Genomic DNA, 25275 nt, shown 5'->3' on the forward strand with positions numbered 1-25275 from the left:
TATCATTAGAAGAGATGTAAAATTTGATGAAAATATATCGGCCTGCGAGCCTAGTCCGGCAGATGTGCCACCTCTCCCTATCTCTTCTACCTTTGAAAACATTTCTTCTTCAGATGATGAAAGTGAGGATGACAATCCTCCCCCACCATCTCAGGATCCTCCTTCAGCTCCTGAGCTTCCAAAATGGGTTCGTGCTACTCGAGATGCAGCAGGTGATCTTGCCGGTGATCCTACAGATCAGCGACGCACACGTTCTCAGTTCGAGAGAGCCTCTTCTCTACTGGCTCAAGCTCCAGTAAATTATGATCCTGACACCTTTGCAGAAGCTTCAGGCCATCCAGATTGGGAAGCAGCTATGAATGAAGAATATAATTCATTATTGGCAAATGATACATGGGATCTTGTTCCTTTACCAAAGGGACGAAAACTTGTTAGATGCAAATGGGTTTACAGAACCAAGTATGGACCAAATGGGAAAGTTGATAAACATAAAGCTCGTCTTGTTGCTAAGGGCTTTTCACAGGTTGAAGGCATTGACTACACTGAAACCTTCTCCCCTGTTGCCAAAATGAACTCTATCCGCCTTGTTCTTTCCCTTGCTGCCTCTTTCAAATGGGAAGTCCATCAGATGGATGTTAAATCTGCCTGCTTGCATGGGGACTTGCATGAAGAAATCTATATGGAACAACCCATTGGCTTCATACAAACAGACTCCAGCCTTGTTTGCCGACTTAATAAATCCCTTTATGGTCTCAAGCAAGCTCCTCGGGCTTGGTATGCCAAAATGGATAGCTTTCTTTTAGAATCTGGCTTTTCTAGGTGTCATTCTGACAATACTGTCTACACCAAGAAAGTGGGCAACTCTCTTATCATCCTTTTTCTTTATGTTGATGATCTTATCCTTACTGGTAGTGATCCCAACCTTATAAACCATGTGAAGTCTAGCCTCAAAAGGAAATTTGAAATGACAGACTTAGGTCACTTACACTATTTTCTCGGTCTTCAAGTCTTGCAATCCAAGGAGGGTATTTCCCTTTCCCAGTCCAAGTATGCTTGTGATATTCTACGTCATTTTCACATGGAAGACTGTAAGCCAGCCCCTTCTCCCTTTCAGTCTGGATTCAAACTCTCAGTCACTTGTACTTCTCCTGAAGTTGATGCTACCTTATACCATCAACTTGTAGGAAAACTTTTGTATCTAACCCATACTCGTCCTGACCTTTCCTTTGTTGTTGGCCTTGTTGCTCGGTTCATGCAAAACCCCCGTGAAAGTCATTGGAAAGCAGCTAAAAGAATACTTCGTTATGTTCGAGGTACAATTCAGTTTGGGATTCATTACAGTGCCAAAGCATCTCCTCTATTGGTTGGTTTCACTGATTTCGATTGGGCTGGTGACCCTGATGATCGGAAGTCTACTGCCGGTTATGTGTTCACTCTTGGTTGAGGACCTATTACATGGGCTTGCAAGAAACAGGGTGCCATTTCTCTTTCATCAGCAGAAGCAGAGTATCGTGGTGCCGTAGAAGCTAGTAAGGAAGCCTTGTGGCTTCGTCAGATCCTGTTAGAGTTTGGCTTTGAGCAGCAGCATCCGACTACACTTTGGTGTGATAATCAAAGTGCCATTCAGCTATGCAAAGATCCAGTCCAACATCAGCGCAGCAAACACATTGAACTGCACATGCACTTCATCAGAAAGCTCATTCACGACCATGTTCTTGAAGTGCAATATTGTTCAACAGATGATCAAGTTGCAGACATCTTCACAAAGGCTCTCAGAGAGGCGAAGTTCACTAAACTTCGATTTATGGTTGGAGTTCAGGAAGTTGTCACTAAGGGGGGATAGGCTCTAGTGCCTCCTTCCTTCTCCTATTGTGTCATATTTGTAAATCCTTCAATCCTATCCCAAGTTGTTCTTAAGGGGGGATGTTAGGATATTCCGACACATAGGAAATAGTTAAGTACAACTTGGTCTAGTATAGTGTTAGGTATAGAGTTAGGTAAACTGTGTTTCTTTACCATTGTACATTTTGTAACTTACAATCCGACGGTCACGATATGTAGTGATCCGACGGTTCATTCTCTCCTCGGCATTACCGACACTTGATCCGTGGCTTGACACCCGATTGGTCCATGAATTCTATTTAAAGCGCATGGAGGGTCATTTGTAGGGTAATCCGTGCATGAGAGAAGCTTATGTAAATTTTCATTCTTTGATTAATAAATTGCCTGAAGTGGTCGCGTTGGCTCAGGCCGTGGACTGTTTCCCTCTTTGAGGGTTTTAACCACGTCAAAAATACTGGTGTATTGATCTGTGATCTGGTTGTGAGCGGTGTCCTTTTGGTGTTCTTTCTGAGGAACTTACCCTGTAAATTCCTACAAGCCCTAGGGGACTTATTCCCTTAATAGAATTGGAGACTCCATTGGGGATAACAATCTTGTTATTCCTAGTTTGGGTTGTTCAGTGTCAATCAGGGCTCAGTTCTTAGTTTGCTTGCTGTGACAGTATTTTCTGCCCCTGTAGGAACTCAGACTGCCAGTTTGATCTTTTTCATCAGGCCTCGTTTTTTATTTTTCTTGTAAAACTTCATATACGCACCTTTGTCTGTTTACAGAAGCGTACACACGCTTGTTTCTGTGAACTGAAACCGCATATACACAAGTTTCTTTTGGAAAAAGCGTGTGTACACGCACCTGTGTAGGGACACAGTCGCGTATACAATTTTTTGCATTCTTTTTTCAAATCTTTCTGCCCATAAATATTTGTTTCTTGGTTTGTGTGGTTTTTGAGTGGTCAGTTTTTGTCTTCAGAATTTAATTATTCAGTGATCTTACTGTTTCGAATTCTCTCCTGCTTTGAAAATTTATGGCCTCGACTTGCATTAGAGTGAGTTTTATGATTTGTGTTTGAACACACAAGGCTTCTTATAGAGGTTCTTGATTGTTCTGGTCTTCCAGAATAGAAGACTCGTTGAAATCTGTGTCAAAATTCATTATTTGTCTCCTTTCTTTGCTTCCCGTCATTTTTGTAGCCATACACCTTTTCTTGCTTTTCGAAAGTTTCTTGTTGATGAATTTGAGAGTTTGTATTTCTTGATTTCTTGATCAATTTCTCAAAGCTTCTTTTTGCTGCTTTTGGATCATTTAGTGCAAGTTGAAACACCCTTTTCTGTTCAAGTTTTCATTCGTGTTGAATTGATAACTTCCAAAGTTTCCTTGTGCTTTTCTTTCGATCTTTGAGTCTCTGGTGGCATTTTGAGTACTTTTGAAAAGTTTTTTTCATTGCTTCTTGAAAAAGAAAAGTTCTTCAAAAACATTGTTTTTGCTTTCTTTTGTCGAATTTGATTTTGGTTTCTTTTGTTTTGTGAAAGTGAATTGTATTTTTTCGAGATTTGCCTTGCTTATTTGGAAGAAAATTTTTATTTGAAACTTGCATTCTCTTCAAACATTTAAGTTGGCTTATTAAAGAAGTGTAAACAATTGCTTTCATCTCTTTTTTAGAGTAATCTAGAATTTTGCATTATCATGTACACCTTGCATTAGGGTAGTTTTGCATTATTAAAGCATCAATAATCTATTAGTTTTTGCGAGTGTGGAGTGTGCTATAAGAAAAGAAAAGGAAAAAGTGTTTGCTTTATAGAAGTTTCTTAGAACCCAAGTAGAAGTTGCTTTTCATCGAAGAACAAACAAGTGCATTTCATATAAGTTAGTTTTTCATTAATTTCTTTTGTGTCATAAAAAACACCATTGCTTTCATTTCCATATTGTCCCTTGACTTAAAAGAACAACCACTTAAAATCAAGCGCTTAATAAAATAAACTAGAACTTTTTATATTGTCAATGAGATACACCAACAAGTTTTAGGTTTATTTAGGGCCTTAGATTAGGCGAGAGGAGAGTAAACTCTCCAAGGCCATTCTAAATTGTAAAACATAGAAGTCTAATTAAAGAGTGAAATCCAATAGTGTTAGGGAGACCAGGAAAGCTCTGTGACTGGGAGTTAAGCACAAGGGTTTGTGAAGATAAGGACGAGAGACACCTCCTCTCTTACTTGTCGGATCTTACCTCACGACTGTTCCGCCTGGCTTCTGATACGAGTTGGTATCTTTAGTTGCCTATCCTAGGGATCTACACAGGTGGTTGCGGAAGGGAATCCCATGGCACCTGAGGTTGATGTTACATCACATTCAACGGCACTTCTGGAGGGCACCCTTGCGAATCTTGGGGGCTTGCACCGGCAAAGGCTATTGTCTGGAGGTCAGAATAACTACCTCTGATACCTTCGCTAGTAGACCTAGGGCGTAATTACCCCAGTCTATTTTTGGAAGGCCCTTATTATTAACTTTCTTGTATTTTGGTGTCTGGTCCTAATCACCCGGAGCGGAAATACTTGGAATTTGTTTGATTGTTGAATTCTTTAGGGACATTTTTAGTGTGTGTTCTGTGCTCCTAGTCGGCCTAGCTTTCAATTTTCTTGAGTCTTTAAGTAGATCTTATAAAAATAATTCAAAGTGGTTGACCGACCACCTTGGTTGTCCCATAGACTTCGTGGGCTTTCACCTACGAGTCTAGAGCCTTCTCCTAGAAGGAGTAGGAGAGATTATGCCAGTGGTTTTCAACTGGTGGTAGTAGGTGCATCGGAGATTTATCCTCCACTTGGGGGCATTAGTTTGTAAGATAGACCTGGTACTACTACAAAGCTATAGAGGAACACACTAGTTCTTTCTCGAGTGCTCTTCCAGTCGGAAGATAGTATTGAGGTAGAAGAGCTTTCAGAGTCAATTTCGGCTCCGAATTCTCTTCTCCCTTCTGATCATCCAGACATATTGTTATACGTGTAACTCCAACTCATAGTCCTTCAAGCCAAGGTCCACACACATCTATCCCTTCGATGACCATTGCTGGAAGCATGGCATCCACCACGAGTGCTATGAGTATGCAGACTCCTATGTTAGTGCAAGGGGGAGGAATTATTTCCATCTCATCTACATCCTTATTTGGGTCTTGTTGACCACTACTGGTCAACTTCCCATGCAGTACACCCGCTTTTCTTGGCAGAAAGGGGTAGCACCTGAACGACGTGTCCGTGCCAGCCTACAGTCATCAGCAGCTTGATCATTTCAATTGTAAACCCAGTCTGCATGTATGGATTTGTAAATAATCTAAGCAGATCAGAGTCATGTATGTAAAATTGCCTAGGTGGACCTAACTTTCTATGATAATCTATGTCCCGGAAGGTTTTTCGTCTCACCGATCCATGGATCGGCAGAGTTTTCCTTCAAACCTAACCCCAAAGCCGGGATGCATTTTGTCATTAGAACTTTAGGAGAATCCTAGTGTGCTAATCTGCTAGATTATAGTTGTGTCGCAGAACTGGGTGATTTGTGAGGGTCTGTATTAAGTGAGTTTGTCCCCTTAAGATGTAAATTTGTAAAAGTCATCATGAAATGTGTCTTGAGGGTTGAAAATGATTTAAATCCCCTCATGAGTCCTAAGTCCTAGGTCCTAGGTGATGTTTCCGAAGGCTTAGTTCGGTGATCCATAATAAAATGAATTTTAAAAATTAAAAAATGAATAAAAATAATAAAATAATAAAATAATAATAAAAAATTAAAAAAAAGATTGAGCAAAAAACCCTAACTAATAAAATAATAATTTTTTAAGTGAATGCATTTTTTAATAATAAATCAATGGATGAGATCAAGAGATGTCTTGATCCTCATCAACGGTCGAGATCATTTCAGCATGGATCACTCGAACTAGCCGTTGGAGACATTTCCTTTAAGTAGGGTGCTAGGGGTCATTTTCAGGTCATCTGATCTGTGAGTCTGTACTGAAAAGCTCTCTTGTAATCTGATTTTCTGGTTAATAAAAAGACTTTGGGGTTCAAATCGTGTTGGTGTTACTCTCTGGAATTGCTGTGAGATCTTTAATTTTCTGCATATTTCAGTTTTCAGCCATTAATCATAGCTTGTTTTTTAGAGTAGTGTGAGCACAGGTATCTTGTTCACCTGTTAGGGTTTGAGGGCTGCTAGGGTTTCTGAAATAATGGCAGGTATCTCCATTATTTTCTGAGATCTAGCAGCATTCTTTCTCTCTGTGCTGATGGTTGCTTGAGATGTGCAGGGAAACTTTTTAGTGAAGGATATTTGTGGGCGTTTGGGGAAGTTCTGGGCTGAACCAGCCGACTCCCACAGGCTTTTCTTTGCAGAGCCTAGCTGATTTTGGCCCTGGGTTAATCATTAAGAGTTTATTTCCTGTTTTACATGAGAGATTTTTGAAGTTTTTTTTCACAGTGACGATCTGAAATTTTCTGTTTCTTTAAATATTTTTGTGCATATTGGTGGATCTGGCTGTTAAAGGGCCAAAATCTGTACATTAATCAGCTAATCTAGGGTTTTGAAAATTTTGCTTCAGGATTCCAAATTTTTGTTTTATTCAGTCTACATTAAGGGTTTTCTTTTTTTTGTTTTGCAGTTGCTCAGCCATCAAATCCAAGTCAAATCAAAATACTTAGAGCTGACCCAGTGTGCAGCGAAGAGCGAATTTTATAGCCCTCGCAAAGAGTCACGTCCGCGCTTAAACAAAAAAGGAAATTTGTGAAGCAATACCAGAGATATGGTATGTAGCCGTCGGGAATTTCATTCATCGCAGAGAATCAAAACTGATCTCAGGAAAGCCGGTTTCATTATTTCATATGCCTGTCCGCCATCAAAAGGAAACGATTTTCACTCAGTCCCTTCACCTGCAAACGCATGAGGGTCATGTGCACACAAGGAAGTATTTCCTTTGTCGTTGCAGCTCAGCGTTCAGCATCCAAGGAGATCCACGTCACACATAATACACTGCAAAAATCGCATTTTTTTTTAAACGTTTGCCATCCAGCGTATTGTACAGGGCATTCGCGTGGGCATCAGAGACATCACATGCCAGACTCACGTTTCATGATTTCTGATTCATCTGCGCAAACAAATCGTTATCAGCCTTCAAACGTGACTGCTCGACGGAACAGGTAATCTCTGTATCGTTTTAGATTCAAGCTTTTCTGCCTGCTGCCGTCACCTGTATATGCGTCTCAATTTCTTCTGCGTCCCTTTCCATGCACACGCCGTCGGGTAACCCTCTATCATTCGCGTGGGCATCAGGCCTTTCCCTTACGCAGAACAGGTAAACCGAGATTTCCAAATGCGTTTTTATGTATTCACTTAGGGTAACGTTTAGATTTCTTCACGTTTAGGTTAGCGTTTCATTTAGTTAGATTTAAATCAATAAAACAAAAAAAGAAATGTTTACGTTTCAGTCATAGTTTTTAGTTAGATTTGATTTTGTTTTATTTAGTTTTGTTTTAATTAAGTTTTTTAATATGTTAGCGTTAGTGCTTTAGGTTAGATTTTAGTTTAATTTAAATTAATTTTAATTCAATTTTTTTTTTAGATTTATTTGGTAATTTTTTTAGATTTTCTCTTATAATAAAATGAAAAAATATATTTTTTTAGTTTTAATTTTAATGGTTAGAATTTAGTTTTAGATTTTTTTTTTATTTTTTTTTTTAAATATAAAAAATAAAAACAAAAAGGTTTAGGTTTTGTTTTATATTTTTTTTATATAGTCTAGTTTTAAAATTAATTTAGTTTTAGAATTTTAATTTTTTTAGATTTTTAATTTCCATAATATTGAAAAATAAAAAATTGAAAAAAAAGATTTAAAAAATTTTTAAAAAATAAAAATTTTGTGGGAAATTATTTTTGCAAGTCTCAGGAGCTTTCGCGTTATATGTTTTATGCTGAGATGCTAAATTTTCAAGTTTGAGATACGAAATATGATATCTGGTTAATAATTTACGATTCTCGTGGTGGTTTTAAGCATTTATCTTTTCGAAGTTTTCAATTGCTGGATATCGTTTTGGTCATGTGATTTAGCTGATGATAGATGGTTGCTGTTCATGGTCCATGTTTCTATATCATTTAAAAAGTAATCATTTCTACATCAAGTCTCTTAAGGCACTGGTCTGCCCAATTAATCAAATCTATCGAGTCCTTTTCATATCGTATCTGGTGTCTCCCAACCAACTGGTCGCCAGTTGGTCTCATCATCTCACAGGGACTACCCCCCTTAGCCGCGGGAGACAGGCTTAAACGAAGGGATCGGGGATCAGAGTGACAGCCCCCGGTCTGAGCGTTGTCGTGTCAATCCGCGCGACAACATTTTTTGGCGCCGTTGCCGGGGATAGAATTTTTCTATCCTTGGTTTTTCAACATCTTTTCATCATTCATCGTTCATCTGTCTATCATTCGTTTGAGCCGGCAACGCCAACATTTTTTGGCGCCGTTGCCGGGGACACTTTGTTCTCGGTGTTTCAAACGACAATCATTCATCTTCTCATCTTTCTCATCTCTCAGTTGAGCTGGCAGATTCAATATTTTGGCATCTTTTCATCCCATATCAGCAGCATCTCTTGGGTTTGTTTCTTGTTTGGGTGGCGACTCCATTTTCTTATTTTTCCCAGACAAGAAGCCTGCCGCATATCTGTTTGTTGATTACTTCTTGGATCTTAGAATCAGATTTATTGTTCAAGTGGCGACTCCACTCCTTTCATCTTTTGATTTTCTTGAGCGTAGATCTAGTTCTATCATCCATCTCATCCCTTATTATTCATCATGGATTATTCATGTAAACCATGTCGTTTTACTCACCGTCTCCATGATTTTCCGGAGGAGGCCCTTCCTGAATTACCTATTTTTTCAGATGGTGATCCAATCGCTGCTAAAAGGCATATTGACTTGTTTATTCGCATCATGACCATATATTGCAGACCCCCTCAGTTTAATCATAGCGATATCAAAATGCGTCTATTTGTCCTTTCTTTAGAAGATGATGCTTTGAATTGGTTTAACAATTTTCCTAAGGATTCTTTCAATTCTTTGGTTGATATTATCAATGCTTTTGAAGATAGATATTGTTATCCGGTCAGCTTGCCTTCTACCTCTAAAATTGTGCAACAGAATGAAAGTAATTTGATAAGAGGTCCAGCTGAAAGATCCCAAGACGATTCATCATGTCAGAATGTGTCATCCACCGGAAATATTGCAGATCAAGTTCATGATAGTGAAAAATCAGGGACAAATGACAATGAAAAAGAAGAGCAAAAGCAAATTATACGAGACCTAATGATGCAGGTGAGAAATATGGAAATCAATCAAACTAATTATGTCAATGATGTGAAAACTTTATGCACCCATCTGGAAAAACGTAACAGGGAGATTGAGGTCACGCAAAGTCACCATGCTACAGAAATTGAGGCCATTAAAACTAATTATGAAACAGAAATTAGAATCATGCAAAGCAGGTTGTCAGTCTTAGAGGAAAATATGGTGACCATGAAAGCTGATCATGATAGGGAAATTGACTCTATGCAAAACAATTTATTAACTATGGATGAGGAAATGACTATCATAACGTTCAATCATAACAATCAGTTGGCTGACATGCAAGCGAATCATGAAGAAGAAATAAATTTCATGCAACATTGCTTGATGGACATAAAAGAAAAGAATGATAAAGTAATAAAACACATGCAAGAACACCATGCCAGACAAATCAGTGCTACAAAGGTTGAACACTCTAGTCAGATGGATGCCATTAAAATACAAGTTCAAAGGTTTCAGCAACTGGCAGAGGATAAGAGAAACCAGCAAACATCAACAAATCAGGAGTCTTCTCATTTGCTGCAACAAGATTCATCTTATTATTGGGAGGTTGTTGATTCGATTGAAAGATGGTTGATTGAGGGTGATCCAGACAGACCTAAGAATGATAAAGATCAGGTGCAAGATGAAGAAAGACATAGCACGCATATCTTACATACTTCATCTGATAGCTTTGAAACAGAAAGTACCAGGTCATCAGTAATTCAACCTGCCAGAAAGAAAAAACGTAAGAGAAAGAAAATAAGGAGAAGATTTGATGCATCAGACGGCCGTGAGCAGCTTGATTTTCGGATAGGAAAGAGTCCTACCATATGCAAAATTGGACATGGCACATCCGACAAGCAGCCGACAGATTTGCCTGAAAGCAGGCAAATGCTCAGTATGCACTTTATTGAACACATCTGATGCCATGGGGTATCTTTTGTATCGTATTTCTATCCCTACTCCTTGTCTTTTCAGCATTTCACTTCTGTTTTTAGGATTAGATTTACTTTTCATGTTATTAGTTAGTTAATAAATGAAGAGCTTTTATCTTTCCTGTGCTTAATGTATATGATGATTTTGGATGGACGCTACTTATTTTTTGTGTTGTATGGATGCAGATTCTGGATTCTCACATTCTTACAGAGCAGCAACGTGTCCCCAAGTAGAGCCAGATGTTGACCACTACTGGTCAACTTCCCATGCAGTACACCCGCTTTTCTTGGCAGAAAGGGGTAGCACCTGAACGACGTGTCCGTGCCAGCCTACAGTCATCAGCAGCTTGATCATTTCAATTGTAAACCCAGTCTGCATGTATGGATTTGTAAGTAATCTAAGCAGATCAGAGTCATGTATGTAAAATTGCCTAGGTGGACCTAACTTTCTATGATAATCTATGTCCCAGAAGGTTTTTCGTCTCACCGATCCATGGATCGGCAGAGTTTTCCTTCAAACCTGACCCCAAAGCCGGGATGCATTTTGTCATTAGAACTTTAGGAGAATCCTAGTGTGTTAATCTGCTAGATTATAGTTGTGTCGCAGAACTGGGTGATTTGTGAGGGTCTGTATTAAGTGAGTTTGTCCCCTTAAGATGTAAATTTGTAAAAGTCATCATGAAATGTGTCTTGAGGGTTGAAAATGATTTAAATCCCCTCATGAGTCCTAAGTCCTAGGTCCTAGGTGATGTTTCCGAAGGCTTAGTTCGGTGATCCATAATAAAATGAATTTTAAAAATTAAAAAATGAATAAAAATAATAAAATAATAATAAAAAATTAAAAAAAAAAATTGAGCAAAAAACCCTAACTAATAAAATAATAATTTTTTAAGTGAATGCATTTTTTAATAATAAATCGACGGATGAGATCAAGAGATGTCTTGATCCTCATCAACGGTCGAGATCATTTCAACATGGATCACTCGAACTAGCCGTTGGAGACATTTCCTTTAAGTAGGGTGCTAGGGGTCATTTTCAGGTCATCTGATCTGTGAGTCTGTACTGAAAAGCTCTCTTGTAATCTGATTTTCTGGTTAATAAAAAGACTTTGGGGTTCAAATCGTGTTGGTGTTACTCTCTGGAATTGCTGTGAGATCTTTAATTTTCTGCATATTTCAGTTTTCAGCCATTAATCATAGCTTGTTTTTTAGAGTAGTGTGAGCACAGGTATCTTGTTCACCTGTTAGGGTTTGAGAGCTGCTAGGGTTTCTGAAATAATGGCAGGTATCTCCATTATTTTCTTAGATCTAGCAGCATTCTTTCTCTCTGTGCTAATGGTTGCTTGAGATGTGCAGGGAAACTTTTTAGTGAAGGATATTTGTGGGCGTTTGGGGAAGTTCTGGGCTGAACCAGCCGACTCCCACAGGCTTTTCTTTGCAGAGCCTAGCTGATTTTGGCCCTGGGTTAATCATTAAGAGTTTATTTCCTGTTTTACATGAGAGATTTTTGAAGTTTTTTCACAGTGACGATCTGAAATTTTCTGTTTCTTTAAATATTTCTGTGCATATTGGTGGATCTGGCTGTTAAAGGGCCAAAATCTGTACATTAATCAGCTAATCTAGGGTTTTGAAAATTTTGCTTCAGGGTTCCAAATTTTTGTTTTATTCAGTCTACATTAAGGGTTTTCTTTTTTTTGTTTTGCAGCTGCTCAGCCATCAAATCCAAGTCAAATCAAAATACTTAGAGCTGACCCAGTGTGCAGCGAAGAGCGAATTTTATAGCCCTCGCAAAGAGTCACGTCCGCGCTTAAATAAAAAGGAAATTTGTGAAGCAATACCAGAGATATGGTATGTAGCCGTCGGGAATTTCATTCATCGCAGAGAATCAAAACTGATCTCAGGAAAGCCGGTTTCATTTTTTCATATGCCTGTCCGCCATCAAAAGGAAACGATTTGCACTCAGTCCCTTCACCTGCAAACGCATGAGGGTCATGTGCACACAAGGAAGTATTTCCTTTGTCGTTGCAGCTCAGCGTTCAGCATCCAAGGAGATCCACGTCACACATAATACACTGCAAAAATCGCATTTTTTTTGAAACATTTGCCATCCAGCGTATTGTACAGGGCATTCGCGTGGGCATCAGAGACATCACATGCCAGACTCACGTTTCATGATTTATGATTCATCTGCACAAACAAATCGTTATCAGCCTTCAAATGTGACTGCTCGACGGAACAGGTAATCTCTGTATCATTTTAGATTCAAGCTTTTTTGCCTGCTGCCATCACCTGTATATGCGTCTCAATTTCTTCTGCGTCCCTTTCCATGCACACGCTGTCGGGTAACCCTCTATCATTCGCGTGGGCATCAGGCCTTTTCCCTTACGCAGAACAGGTAAACCGAGATTTCCTAATGCGCTTTGGTTTGTATGTATTCACTTAGGGTAACGTTTAGATTTCTTCACGTTTAGGTTAGCGTTTCATTTAGTTAGATTTAAATCAATAAAACAAAAAAAGAAATGTTTACGTTTCAGTCATAGTTTTTAGTTAGATTTTATTTTGTTTTATTTAGTTTTGTTTTAATTAAGTTTTTTAATATGTTAGCGTTAGTGCTTTAGGTTAGATTTTAGTTTAATTTTAATTCAATTTTAATTCAATTTTTTTTTTAGATTTATTTGGTAATTTTTTTAGATTTTCTCTTATAATAAAATAAAAATGAAAAAATATATTTTTTTAGTTTTATTTTTAATGGTTAGAATTTAGTTTTAGATTTTTTTCTTTTTTGATTTTTAAAATATAAAAAATAAAAATAAAAAGGTTTAGGTTTTGTTTTATATTTTTTTTATATAGTTTAGTTTTAAAATTAATTTAGTTTTAGAATTTTAATTTTTTTAGATTTTTAATTTCCATAATATTGAAAAATAAAAAATTGAAAAAAGATTTAAAAAATTTTTAAAAAATAAAAATTTTGTGGGAAATTATTTTTGCAAGTCTCAGGAGCTTTCGCGTTATATGTTTTATGCTGAGATGCTAAATTTTCAAGTTTGAGATACGAAATATGATATCTGGTTAATAATTTACGATTCTCGTGGTGGTTTTAAGCATTTATCTTTTCGAAGTTTTCAATTGTTGGATATCGTTTTGGTCATGTGATTTTGCTGATGATAGATGGTTGCTGTTCATGGTCCATGTTTCTATATCATTTAAAAAGTAATCGTTTCTACATCAAGCCTCTTAAGGCACTGGTCTGCCCAATTAATCAAATCTATCGAGTCCTTTTCATATCGTATCTCGTGTCTCCCAACCAACTGGTCGCCAGTTGGTCTCATCATCTCACAGGGACTACCCCCCTTAGCCGCGGGAGACAGGCTTAAACGGAGGGATCGGGGATCAGAGTGACAGCCCCCGGTCTGAGCGTTGTCGTGTCAATCCACGCGACAACAGGTCTACTTCTAGCACATCCTTATTTGGGTCTACTTCCATTCCATCGATAAGTGGAAGTTCTCAAGCCAATGCATCCAGTTTTGGGTTATTCCCTTTTGGAATGCCCTCTCAAGGTATTCCTTCAGTTCTATTAAATGTACCACTAACTGCCTCCACTTCCATGATGAGTGGATCGACTTATTTTCAGGGTTTCCCATTTGGAAGTGTTCATATACCACATTCCAATCTGACAGTAGGGTCTATGCCTTTTCCTTTCACAGGTCAAGGTAGTAATCCCTTCCAGGGTTGGACAAACCTTGCCGTTAGTGGTATAGGAACTGGGAATCAGTTTTTTGGCCAACAAGGGAATGTGTCGTATTCCTCAGTCAATTCATTTCAAAGTTTTCCACCCTTAGCTAATGCTTGGAACCCTTACCAAGGACTATTAGTTCCTTACAATAATTTGTTAGGGGGAAACTTTGACAGTTACGGAGGTTTTCAAGCTGGAGTTGGTCAAACTCTGAGTTTTGTTGGACCACAAGGGTCACCTTTTGGTTCAGTAGGTTCTACCAGTTACTTTGGACAACCTGGTGCCTTTCAAAATCCAAGTCATGCTTTTCATACTTTTGGGAACCCTACCCAATCTGGGTGGAATCCCCAAGGTCCTCCACTACTTCCCTTTTTGGCCACGCTTAATCTACCAGACATGACTAAGTTGACGAACGATCCAATTAGATACAATCCGGCTTGGCCTCCGGTCCCAACCAAACTTCCATCGGATATTCCAAAATTCGAAGGGAAGAGTGGTGAAGACTCGGGTGACCATGTAACCACGTTCCATTTATGGTGCTCATCTAACTCCCTGATTGATGATTCGATCAGGTTGAGATTATTTCAGCACACCTTAACTAGGAATGCGGCTAAGTGGTATATAGAGTTTCCAGGGGGCACCTTTACGTCTTTCTCCGACTTGGCTAACATTTTCTTAAACCTTTTTCAGTTGTCTGCCCGTTACGAAGCCGGAATTGAACTTCTGGCCAATTTTCATTAGGACACAACTACTCACATTTTGGATCATATCCAGGAATGGAGACGGAGAAAAAGGATCATCAAAACCAAAATTCTACCTGAATTTTGTTTTGAATGGTTTTTAAAATCATTACAGCCTGAGATCTCCAAGGATGTTTCTATGTCTGGCGTTTATTCGGAAGAGCAGGCTATCTTTCGTGCCCAGCAGTTAGAACTGATATATTCTCAGTCTAGGACTCTTCAAAAAATCTTGCATGATGCTCCTAGATCCACGGTTGATATAGCCAAACCGAAGCCAAGCCCTCATGCTGATGGTATTGTTGGATTGATTGATGCAAATGCGATGAACCTTTTGAGCTAATTACAACAATTTTCTCTACAAATTGCTTCTTCCAATCAGGTTGTGTCGTCTACTCCTTCGCCTTCCCAAACTTCTTCCGTAAATTTCGTTTAGGATTCTAACCCCAAAGGAAATCAAAATTTCGATGGGAAGAAGAAGGGATGAGGTAAAAAGAAGAATCAAGATGGGAAGGATAATGCAACCAAGCTCGATGATGGTGCCGATGAGGGTAGAAATGAGTCTAAGAAGAAAGTTAAAATTTCCATGCAAGCTATGCAGTGGAGATCAGTTGACTCATCTCTACCCAAAAATTCAAGATGCTCAGCACTTGTTAGTGCAGCAAGGGTCTTCCAGCTCCCAAGATGTCTGAACTAACCCTTCCCCCAAGGGCAGCAGTTACTTGCTGGCGCAAACTCAAATCCTGGTACCTTTGCTGGGGGCAACCAGGAAGGGGACAATTTCTCAAATATTTTCATGATGAGTTCTAATGTCAATGTGGCTACACGGTCATGGGATTATGATGAAGCAGAAATATCTAAGGATAAATCTATTCCCGGAACTACGGATCCACTTCATATTGAACGACCCTATGTCGATCTATACCTCGGATAATGAAAGGTTACACCAAGCACACGACTATCAACCCTAATGCTAGGGAAGCCTAGAACTACTCCATTGTCAAGGTTTTGGTTCAAAGTCCTTGTGCTATGTCTACTTTATAGGTACTCCAGTTGTGTCCCACTCAACGAAGTGCGTTGCTTTCAGTGATCAGGGTAGTTGATCCAAAAAATTCTTCAATGCTTACTTTTGATATGCTCAATGTCAAAAAGAGACTCCCTCATCATATGGCTTTCCAGATAAAGTCTACTTACCAGAAAACCAATATTTTTTGGACAGTTATAGATGAGGGAGCTTCCACATGCGTAATGTCTATGTCATGTTGGAAGGAAATTGGATCACCTTCAGCCATTCCTTCACCGACTCTCTTAACAGCATTTGATGGTCATTCTCATAGGCCACACAGAATTATCCCGACTTTTCCTATATGTGTTGGAGGAAAGGTCATTAATGTCGAAGTAGAAATCGTTGATGCCAACCTCGATTACAATCTCCTCTTAGGATGGAATTGGATTTATGAAATGGATGTCGTAGTTTCGACTCTGTTTCGCGTCCTTTATTTTCCTCATGAGGGGAGAATTGTTAAAGTTGATCAATTGGATTATTCTCCAGTTGACCCTCGTGCAACTTCGGATTCTACTGTTCTATTGGTGGATAACCCCCGTCAACCTATCGAGAATCTAGGAGTTGGGATGTACTCTTCCTTGATGGGTGTATTTGATCTTCCCCCTCCTTCATCTAGAATCGATACGATTTCATCCTCCAAGGATCCTTTACGGAAAGATTTTGTTCAAACTTGTTATTTTTCGGATTCTAGAACCTTACCTTCATCTGCGACCACATCAGATGATGGGAAGGTGGGTGAAATAGCATCTCCTATGTCTGCAACAGAACTTAGATATGAATTTATCGATAACTCTGCAGATGACCATCCTACTCCTTTGACAGAGGAGGAGTTAGATGGTGATGTGGCTCTAGCTTGGACACTTGACTCTACTTCTGCTATGGATTGCTTAGATACAGTTTTTCCATCTGACGAAGCAATTTTCGAAGTAATGACAATTGTAGATCGACCATTGGAAGATTTACATCATCATTCATATCTTCATCCTCCTTTGCATGAAGTCGAATCTAGGTCCTCCAATCTGCTTACTAGCGATGTTTGTACAGTGTCAAACCCTTTGGCTCCAACACATTTATCTACCGAAGGTCATATATTGATTGGTTCAAGAACTGTACCTGTAAACATCTCTAGGAACCAGCTGGGGGAGCCCCCTGATGGCTCTACCTCAAGAAGTACTTTGCGTAGGTTACAGCCGAGCAAATTTATTCTTTGTATATTTTGTATTTTTGTACATATTTTATCAGGAGTTTCGTGATATCGACACTTTTTTTATGTGCTTTGGCAGGTGTTGATGGATGACTTGGTCTATTTCGGATTCACCGATGGTGCTAGTCGGCACACTTGGAACCTCACTTCCACAGCTTGGGTGATTTATTATCCAACTGGTTAGTTGATGGTGCCAAGGGGAGTATGTATTGGTTCTGTGTCAAATAATATTTCCGAATATACTACCATCATTAATTTACTATCCGAAGTTATTTCTTATGGAATTGATTCGTTGGTAGTGTATCTTGACTCACAGCTGGTAGTGTCACAACTGAATAACATTTATCGGATTCGGGATCCTTATTTATATCGCCAATTTTCAAGAGTGAGGGTGTTGCAAAGATCATTTGTTTTTATTACTTATTTTCACATTCCATGATCTAACAATTCACTAGCGGATTCTATCGCTAATCAAGCATTAGATTGGCATATCATTCATTCATCAAGATAAAAACAAACATAAAAAATTTGGAATTGTATATATATATATATATATATATATATATCAAAAAGTTGCCCATGTGTACATAAATTGTTTCAAAAAATAATATACAAAATCGGGACTAAATGCCCATAATCATGTCCAGTCTATCTATCGACCCGGCTCAAGATGAGCGGCTAAGAAAGTGACCACTGCGTTGGCCACACGCTGAAGAATGCGAACCCAGTCTCGTGGTACTCCTACCATGTGACGCTGCATCTCCTCCGGTAGGTCTTCTATGGCCACCATTGGTACCTGGTGAGTCAACCTCACCAAGTTTATTTGGACTGCATATAATACCCTCTCTGTCTTAGCAGTCGCCTCTTCGGCACCTCTTCCGCGACGCCTATGCCGTAGAAATCCGTCTGGTCGTACCGGACCCACATTTGGAACATGATAATTATGTCAGTATTTTAATCCCATCAAAAATATATTTAAGTTCATTTTCATATTTAAAAAACACAAAAAAATCTTAAAATTAATCAAATTAAAAAAGAATGGTTACCTATCTCTCCCCATGTTGCGTTTGGTGGCAGCACCAAATCCGGATCTCCTCTGAAATCCATGTCAGCATAGGGATAGTCGTCCACAGCGATGATTTGTTGTTCCCACTAGGAGAAGAATTCATCATCGAAAGTAGTCCTCGGCACGTCCCTGCCTCCAAGGCGTTTCATCAAGTCAGCCCACCTACCCATCCAAGGATCTCTGGGGCTACTGATAGACACTGACACTCTGGGACGCAGCCCAAGAACCTTCTCGAAGGAGCACAAAATGGTCCCATATCCGACATTTTTGGTCCATCCTTTCTGAATGGAGGACAACTGGCTCTTCATATTGGTAAGAAGAGGTGTACACCAATCAAAAATAGTGGTGAGACACTCCACAACCAAGCTCATGGATACTCGTGACGCTTGGTGCAATGAGGCTGATCCATTTATCCTGGCTATGGTGAACAGTAAGATCCTCAGGGACAATCTCTCCACATGTTTTATTGGGATCTGGATTCCAATTTACTCAGGATGCCCAAGACAGTAAGTGTGTACATAGTCTTCCACTTAAAGACTACCTCGTGTTCGACCAGTTGAATGTACAACTTCTCCTCTCCGGGAGAGACCAATGATAAAGTAAATATCCTCTACCTCTATCCTCAAATGCATTTGATCAATCATAAATGAATCATCTTCAATACTCCAATAGTGGATTAACATTTCAAGGAAACGGATGTTGGCCTTCATATTGGGCATTTTGAAAAATATCAACAAGCCACATCCCCTCAATGCATCTAAGGCCTGTTGATCATTCATAACTTCATTACCAATGGTAGTATGCTCCCTTTCTCTCTATGTGATTTTCATCCTAAAAGAAAATTAAGTTTCCAACCGTTAGATTTTTGTTTTGAAATTTCAAATCTCGTATACGCGAGTCCCTTTCACACACAGTCGTGTGTAGGGCCTTCATATACACGGGTCTATAATATCCAATCCGCGTATACGCCGTGTTGAAATTTTTAACATAAATTCCTACAGTCAAACCTCAATTAAAATTTCTAAAAACAATCATAAAGTAATGCAAGCTTGAATTGGGGGTTACCTAATGATTTTGATCCAATTTGAACGGTCCAATTCTTTGGGGGGGCAAGTTTGCTCTTTTTTCTCCACAGCTTTTGCTTTCAACACAAATGGTACAAATGGTGAGTCAAAAAGTCATTTTATAAGCTTTGAAAATGTCAAATTTTTCAAAACTTTATTTTTTTCGTCTCATGAATCTTTTAACTTGTGAGCTTGGATTGTCGAGAATAGGTTGTTTTTTCAGGACATTTTGGACGCTTCTTCGGAAATTTCACAGCGGTTCCATGACTGTTGACCCGTCATGGCAGGTATCATTTACTCACTGGCATATAGGTTAGGGAAACCATTTTTTCCATTGCATTTTGCATACTAGCCTCCATTTGTCGATACACTTTCCACAGGGTCAATCCCATCATGTTCACTCGCTGCTTTTTAAATCATGACTTAATGGTAGAGCCATCCTTTACATGGGCATCATAGTTAGCACTTCACTGACATTGGTTTCCCATGTTGTTTTACTGAGTAGGCTTGGGAGTCCTCTCTAGTCAGGCTATGACTTGTGCATTGAAGACTCATTCATCTTTGCTTCTTCGCTTTGTTCTGGCCTTATACCCTAGAGGCTCCTTTGTGTTAAGTTGTACTACTGCATTGCATTTTGACCATTTTCACCTTTTGGCCTTGAGTCGGCTTCCAAACTTGGTCCAAATATTTTAAAAACAGTGTTTTACTCCTTGTACGTTACTTTTCCCTGTGATAAAAACGTGTACATGCAGGTCAGTCTATACCCAACCTGCGTATATGTGTTAAAACACTTAAAAAAAATAAATTTCCTTAATTATGGGCAGAGATCACGGGTTTTACCTGTTGATTACCTCCTAGTGCCTGTGGCCCAACTGTTCCCAACTGTTTCCCAACTAAAAAACTAATTTGGGAGAAGTATAAAAAGACTTCAATGGGAAGGCCTTAAGGAGGAGAGAAATGATAGAATTACTATACTGAGATTATCCCCTGATCAAGTCTGAAGTATCCCTGTGCTTCAAGCACTTCCCCAAGTTCAGGAAACCCTTGTTTCCTTGAGTGTTGATATTCTCTTACTTGTTGGAGATATCATGGTATTGGTTATGGAAGGAGGCTGTTGAAGACTAGGACTGGATGGACCTAGAGGAAGGTTCCGCTTGGAGCCAGAAGAGGAAGACTCAGGTGAACTCTTTCCATGTTTACTATAGTTTTCTACAATAAAAAGAAACGTTGTCTTTTTGTTGAGATCAACTTTGTTTTTGCATCAGATGTTATTATTATGATTTATTTATGAATGACTATTTTAATGTATAACTAACCATGTACTTATATGATATAAAGTTGATTTCACTAAAATGTTTTAACTATATGTTGTTATGTGTATTCGAATTGGTTGATTTGCAGGTCCGAAGATCATTAGGAGTTGCAGAGGGTTTGAACCCTGGCTGGAACTACCCAAACGAAGGACATCCGGGTATGTTCATCCTCGCATAGTTAGTTTGTTTAAGCATGTTGCCTGAGTTGTATGCATGTTTCTTGCTGTAGATTACTCCTGCTCTGATAGGGTTCTGACCCAAAGCCCTAGGGGACTTATTCCCTTAACAAAAATTCCCTGATTAAGAGGGAGCTTGGGTACATTCCTTTTATAGGAATGATTACATTCCTTCATAGGAGTCAGTTCATCCTCCCTAGTTGAGAGAGAGAGAAAAACATATCATTCTTGTCTTCACTTAGGAAGAAAGAATGGAGGATTGAGTAAGCATATGGAATCTGATACTCTTTGAGGATGTGGTAGGGAATATAATATAAGAGTATTCATAGAGGACCAATATTCTTTGAGGACTGGGAATCCAAGATAAGAATAATATTGGAAGGATGTACCTTGTGAACACACGGGTGGGGTATGATCCGTGAGAGACAATGATGATGGTGTATATAAATAATTAGTCTTTCCAGCATTGTGCTCTGATCTTATGGACAGATATATTTTTTAGTCAAGGCCTTGCAATGTGAGAATAATGGATGATATGACGCTAAGTAGATGGGTTACCAATCCGACTCTTCTTATGAGAATTATTCATATGGAGAATATCTATGTACCTTGTATGGATTATGAATACCCCTCTAGTTAAGAGGGAGTGTTTAAAAATGTAACTAGGTTCGGTCTTCATAATTGTAATTGTACTTGATGTAAAGAAAAAAGAAAAGTATTTGATTATTATTTTTTAAGGATTTCTTTCCCTTGGTCAAAATCAAGTACCCATTGTGTAGTTGTAAAAGTCACATTGAGTCAAATGTCATTGTAAAATGAGTAAGACCCTATTAAGGGCTTCATGTATTGAATCTAGAATGTTTATAAGTCAATATAAGTCAAAAGGTGGTCAAGAAAACCCCTCCAAGATCAATTATGCAACCTAAAATTCAAGTCGGCTTTCTAGTGAAGTCGACTTATTTTAAAGTCCAACAAAGGCTATAAAAGAAGGGACTTGATTCATTTGAAGAAATACAATGAATCATGATTAAGGAGGTTGTTCAAGCAAGAAGAAAGGCTAAATAAACGAGTAATAAAAGAGAAAGAATATGAAGTCAAAAAGGACCATCTCTTTGTTTATCACGTGCAAGGGAAAGAGCTACATTCTGAGAGCAATTATGTTGCAGTTGATTCGAATTATAGAGGAATATTACAATCATCAAAGGAAGGTAAAAATGATAGAAAGAATCAACAATACATCAAGTCAAGTTCATAAGAAGAAAACAAGAAAACATCACCCATATTCTATCATGTCTTTCTGATCTAGGGTTTCTGTGGTAAGTAATTTGAATTACAGACCTGTGGAGAAAGGCCAAGGTTGAAGAAGGACAATCAAGAATTTGAAATTTGTCTTGAGTTAGTTTGAAGAAGAAGCTCATCAGTGATAGAATTGCACTTGATCTTGGAGAGGTTGTTGGTTAAGGGTCTAGGTATTGGAATTCATTAATTGAAGATTCTATAAGAAGAAGAATTCTTGTTGGTTTCCTCTCAAGATGGAGAGGTTTTGGCCCTGGATGATCGCCTATATATTTTGTTTCTTGTCTCATTATTATTTATGGTTTGGTAGATGTTTTATGAAATAAACACTAATAATAATAAGGGAAATAATAATTTAACTATGTAAAGTAAAAATACATCACAAATAGTTATCATTTCATAGAAATCACTTAATGTTGTTGCCCCTAGATTTCTTAACATGGTATCAAAGCTAAGGTAAGGAAAGGAAAGGCATCTAAGGAAACTAAAGGATTGAAGCACTAATAGAAGAATCAAACAAAGGACGAGACTTCCAGGAGAACATTAAATTATCAAGAAGGTTACTCAAGGGATGAGTTCAAGAACATCTCTAAGCAGACTTGATTAAATTCTGGGCTCAACTCCTCCACTAGATTCATCATAAAGGAAGTAAAGAAGTCTAACCATCAAGACCTTTTGAAAGACAAATTCACTACAAGATGGAACAAAATTCTAGGCTATATTCCATAAAAGCATGATCACCTACAAATATGGAGACCTAATCCCTCCACCATACAAAGGTAAAGATTTGTTGACAAAGAAAGATGAGATTCTAAACATCATGAAAGGATTGTTCTCATCATTTCAAGAAGTAAAATCTACAGTAGCAATAACAAGACCAAGACTCTGAAATAAGTTCAATTGTTTTCCTCATTCAAGAGCTAAATTCTCCTAGACAAAAGTAATAAAATAAAATTATAAAAGGAATTATAGTCAGAATTCATTCCTAGAGATCATACGCTCTTTTGGGCATATGTAGATCTAATATTCATCTCATTAAAATTCAAATTCGAAGACCATATCATCCTTCAAACATACATATAATTTCTCTCTGCCAAAAATGTTTGAAGCACATATCTCTCTATCTCTGTGATAACATAGATCTCATCTTCAAGATGTGCCCTTATGACATCACTACTCTACTCTACTTACAAGTTCAAATCCTATGGGGAATGAGTTCCTGTGGAAACGAAAGATGCAGTCACCAATACTTGTTCTCTGAAAAATATCTATTCAATGTAAAGAAGTTTGAAGAGAACTAAGGAAGCAAACCTGAAGCAGTCTAAGTCATCAAGCAAACGGTGGAACTATACCATCACTAGAAACATTGTTACACTTGTAGTTGTAAGGACATCAATCCAAGGTCAAGGGTTCTATGGAAATTATATAGCTGAATGAAGATGAGTATAGTGAAGAATAACTCAGACCCAAAAGAATATTAATGAAGATCGCATCCAAAACCGTAAGTCATCATGACAAAGGTAAGTAACCATATGGTATGTATGGTATATATTATGTTGAAATTATGATTCTGGGGTTGATTGGAAATCCAGGAAAGGATGAACCCTTGCATAACATAAAGAATGGAATAGAATCTGATCTAGGGTTTGAACTTTAGAAGCCCTAAGATGACCTCATGATTGCATGAAAACTCTAGAAAGAAATCTTGGCATCATGTTTTTATATCGTATGCTTTGCTTGGGGTACTAGTCAATAAATATTGAAGGTACAAGAAGTAAAGATGGATAGGCTAAGCCTTTAGGAAACATGATGCAGAAGGAAATTGTATAACTATGTATGTCTGGTTTACAAGAAGAAAAAGAGAAGGATGAAAAAGGCATCCACCATGGAAACATGATGCATAATTTAGGAAATTGCATCATTATTACCATTGAAGCAAGAGCTCATGACCTCAGTATAAGATGATTGAAAGGCCGCTGAAGCAGAACTCTATGGAAGTCATAATTAGAATAAAGTAGATATTGATAACCTCACTAGAAACATAAGTAGCACTTACGGGTAGAAGAGAGTTGTCTAGTGTAGAACTCATCATACATCATTGGGAAGGATAATTTGCAAGATGAGGATAATATGGATCCTCTGTTAGAATCTTCATCTTTTGAAAAAATCAAGTGTCTCACTAAGAATTCCACCCTAGATGGGATTCATCGTTTGGAAGAATGACGGTATGAGGACAAAGGAATGCAACATGTCAATATAATTGAATTACTCTCATAGAAAGGAGTTGTTGAAAGAATTATAGATGACCAAGAGAAGAAAAGGGGTATGTATGCATAAGTTTAATAAATTCATGTCATCATATAGTTTCAGATAGAAAGAATGGATACTCTATCTCATGAGTATGATCAAATAAAATGAATCTCTTCCATTGAAAGAATGCATGAAGGCATGGGTCACATATTGTTTATATGAAATAAACATAATATGTCCTCATATGGAATATGAGGTGGTTGAAAAATATTAAGGAACTATGATTGGGAGTTCCTAGGAAACAATATGTGAAGAAAGAAAGAAGATATCATGGAAGATGCAACTATGGTCACTTAGAAAATAAAATCAACATATGATAACTAGAAGGATTGGCCATGATATCTCCATAGGAAAGGTATGAAGACCTTGGTAAAGAAAGATGACCCTTAACGTTGAATATTTTGGAGATGTTTCAATATGTATGCAGGATGTTGATGTTGCAGCAAGCAGATGTCATGATGAAGGGCCATCACAAAAGGTAATTTTTTATTTGATGCTCATTTTTTATTTTTAAACATGTGTGGATGGGCTAAAACATGGCTACCGAAATAGAGATGTGGACATCATCTACAACTAATATGGTGGGATATAAGATCATGTAGGAGCATGATATGGAAAAGGTATTTCTATGAGGAAAATTCATATATTCTATAATGGATCACTCTCCAATGAAAGGAAGGATGACATGACTAACCTGATTCGAGAAGACAAATCCCAAAGATGAAGGCTCCATAATGTTAAAGATGAAATTCATGACATCGAATGGAGGAGCACTAAAATAAGTTGAAGGTCCCATGATCTCCACCAATGAAGAAAGAGTTACTACTAGAAATAGGTCTCTAGTTAAGAGGGAGCCTAAAAACAAGTTTCAGATTAAGAAGAAAACTTGGAAGTAAGTCCCTAAGGTAAGAGGAAGCTTAGAAAAGTCCCTCATTAAAAGGGAGCTTGGTTACATTCCTTTGATAGGAATGGATACAATCCTTCATAGGAATGAGTTATCCTCCCTAGTTGAGAGGGAGAGATAGACACATCCTTCTTTTCTTCGCTTGGGAAGAAAGAATGGAGGATTGGGTAAGAATCTAGCATATGATACTATTTGAGTATGTGGTAGGGAATCCATGATAAGAGTAGCCATAGAGAATTGATACTCTTTGAGGACTGGGGATCCAAGAATAATAGTATTGGAAGGAC

Source organism: Pinus tabuliformis, chromosome 4_2 (assembly GCF_031772625.1).
Source record: "Pinus tabuliformis cultivar Carrire ecotype Pingquan chromosome 4_2, CPIR1, whole genome shotgun sequence".
Classification (NCBI taxonomy): Eukaryota; Viridiplantae; Streptophyta; class Pinopsida; order Pinales; family Pinaceae; genus Pinus; species Pinus tabuliformis.